We start from the raw sequence: 3,101 nt of genomic DNA, 5'->3' as shown, positions 1-3,101 counted from the left end.
ACCGATCCTTAACAAAGGCTACTTGTGCCGGATCCAACAAGCTACTCATAACATTTGCCAACCTTGCCGACAATACTTTAGAAATGACTTTGTAGAAGACCGTGCAACATGAAATAGGCCTATAATCAGTGACACACGGAGAGTGATCAGATTTGGGGATTAAGGCAATAGAGGTATGGTTCCATTGCTTTAGGAGCTTTCCATGATGGAAGAACTCCTTTACCGCTGCTATAAAATCATCTCCTATCTTGTCCCATGCTGCAGTGTAGAATTTTGCATTGAAACCATCCGGGCCCGGTGCCTTGTCGGCCCCAATATCAAAAAGGGCATTTTTTATCTCTTCATTAGTGATTGGGACAACTAGTTCCTCCCTTTGAGCTTGAGATAAGTGATTCCCGGAAATGGTATTGCTGTCCAAAGGAGTGCATTGCCCGGTTTTGCCCAACAAGTCTTGAAAATATCCCACAAACTCCTCGGCAACTTCATCTAGACTAGTTGTTTCATCCCCGGATTGCTTGGTGAGTTTGATGATTGCATTTCTTTTGTTGTTGCGCTTCACCAAGTCATGAAAGAACTTTGTACATCTATCACTATTCTTGAGATAAACACTCTTTGCACGTTGTTGATAGAATAGTTTTTCCGCCTCCGCTAACAATGTTGCCCTCTTTCTTATCACTTCATAATCATTTGGAGGACCGGCCCCGGATAAAAGGCTTCGTTGAGCATCCTCTAGTACTGATTTTGCCCTTAAAGCTTGCTCCGAGATGTGCTGAAAATGCAATTTGTCAAGTTCTCGCAGCTTGCCCTTTAGTCTTGTAAGTTTTGCCTTAAGTGCAAATTGAGCATTTCCGGAAATAGGCTCATCCCATGAACTTGCCACCAAATCTTGAAACCCCTCATGCAATGTCCACATATTGTAGAATTTGAAAGGCCTATTGCATCTCTTTTCCCTTGCAAGTGTTGAAACAATACCACAAGAGTGGTCCGATAGACATCCGGGCGGTAAAAATTCCACATAACTCTCATAATCCGCTATAAGCCATTGGGAGTTCACCATAGCACGGTCAAGCTTTGAAGAAACTGATCCATTAGTCCATGTTAGTCGACATCCGATGGAACGAAGGTCTACCAAGCCACAAGTATGAACAAAACGCTCCAAATCATGCAACTCATAGTTGGAAACCGGTTGCCCGCCCTCTTTGTCTTGTACCGTCAATAAAGAGTTATAATCCCCCATAATGATCCAAGGCTCCGCTATATTCTCACCAAGAAGTGTGAGTGAATTCCATAAAGGTCGCCTTGCCATGATAGAATGAAAACCATAAACAAAAGTAGCCAAGAAAATCCGATCCGTAATGGAGCAACGCACCCGACAATGCATGTATTGACTTGTTGCCATAAGAACATCCAAAGAAACCCTGTGCATATCCCAAAGGAGCAAAATACGACCTCGATTAGAATAATTGAAATTATTTGCCATTCCCATACCTGAGAATTTCCTTTGCATAATAATATCCAACGCATCATCATCGAGTTTGGTCTCTATCAACGCCATCACTTGAATCTCTTTTTGTTTGAGGAGATGTTGGACCCCCCCATGTTTTAGGGCTTTGTGAAAGCCCCTAATGTTCCATGAGGCTATCTTCATTATCCACGTGTAGAGCGGGCTGCTCGGACCCGTGATTGTCGCCCATTTCGGTTGCCGGTTTGCATAGCTAGTGGTGCTTTTGAACTTGATGCTTCCTGCCCTCGTTCAGCATCAACGGAGCTGCTGCTCTCCGTGTTTATGCTGACCGTATCCTCCGTGCCCAAAGTGATTGAACGCAAAGAGCTTCCTTCAGATTGTTCAGATTGCTCAGCTTGCTGATTTTGTGCAGTCCCACTGCTTTCTGCTGCAAATTGGCCACTGTTTTCCATGTACGGCCCCTGCTGAGGTTCAGTAGGTGTCTTAGGTGATGAAACACTATTTTCCACATCAGTAACTCCATGTTGCAGCGTTGTTCGTGGTGCTATGGCCACTGGGACAGCCTCCTCCACAACCGTCAATGCCATTGTAGGAGCCATTGGCGGGGGGTGAGTAGGATTGTTACCATTTTGTGGATGCACTCTTCTGTATCTCGCTCTTTGCCTTCCTCTTGTGGATTGTGATCGATTACGATGCGCATCCCCTTGTGTGGGCTCCCGTCCATGATTCATACAATCTTCCTTTTGATGTCCGATTCTTCGACATTCCTCACAAAAGTCGGGCATTGATTCATATATTATTTCTAAATCAAGTTGAACTCCGGTTGGCAATGTTATTGGAACCATTTTGACCTTTTCTCCAATGACCGAGACTTCAACCAAGAGGCGAGCATACGTTAATCGTTCCCTTGTTTGAGTCAACTTGTCGGTATACAAAGGTTTTCCAATTTCTGAACCGATAAGTCCAAGCACCTTCGAAGTCCAACAATCCGGTGGCAATTTGTGAATTTGAATCCAAGCGGGGATATAACGTCCATCCTCTTCAAATAAGAAGCATCTTGGCATGTACTTTAAAAACAAAGGGATCCCAAACGCAAAATATGGACCACCACGCAATACTTTGTCCCGATCTTCCGGCGTGTCGAAACGATAAACTACCCATCCGCTCTTATGCATATAGAATTTATAAGGGACACGCCATCTAGAGGCGATTGCGTGTACCCCATTTCGCCCCGGATGTCTCCCCATGAAGCATCCAACGAGACAATAACCAACTGAATCCTCAACCGTTTCAATGTCTTCGTAATCAAAACTCAGTCTTTTTCCAGTGGGCTGAGTTTGTTGCAAGAAATTGTCCATTTTTGTTCTTCGATTATCTCTAAAAAGATTTGCCCATGTGCCACGCCTCTCCTGCCCTTGTACCTGTGGAGCTTGTGGTTGATTTGCTTCAGATGAACCACCATTTGAAGTAGGATGCACAAAATTTGGGACTGCAGCAGGGGCACGAACAGCAGCTGTAGGAGGCTCTGTTTCTTCACCGTTTGCTACTGTTCCTTCAACGTTTGGCTGACATGGGGGATCACTTGACACCTCAGCTCCACGTGTAGTTTGGTCAGCATCCATGACACGTTGCCAGG

The sequence above is a fragment of the Zingiber officinale genome, chromosome 8B (assembly GCF_018446385.1).
Source record: "Zingiber officinale cultivar Zhangliang chromosome 8B, Zo_v1.1, whole genome shotgun sequence".
Taxonomy (NCBI): Eukaryota; Viridiplantae; Streptophyta; class Magnoliopsida; order Zingiberales; family Zingiberaceae; genus Zingiber; species Zingiber officinale.
The sequence above is the reverse complement of the archived record's forward strand: the minus strand, read 5'-3'. Positions refer to the sequence as shown.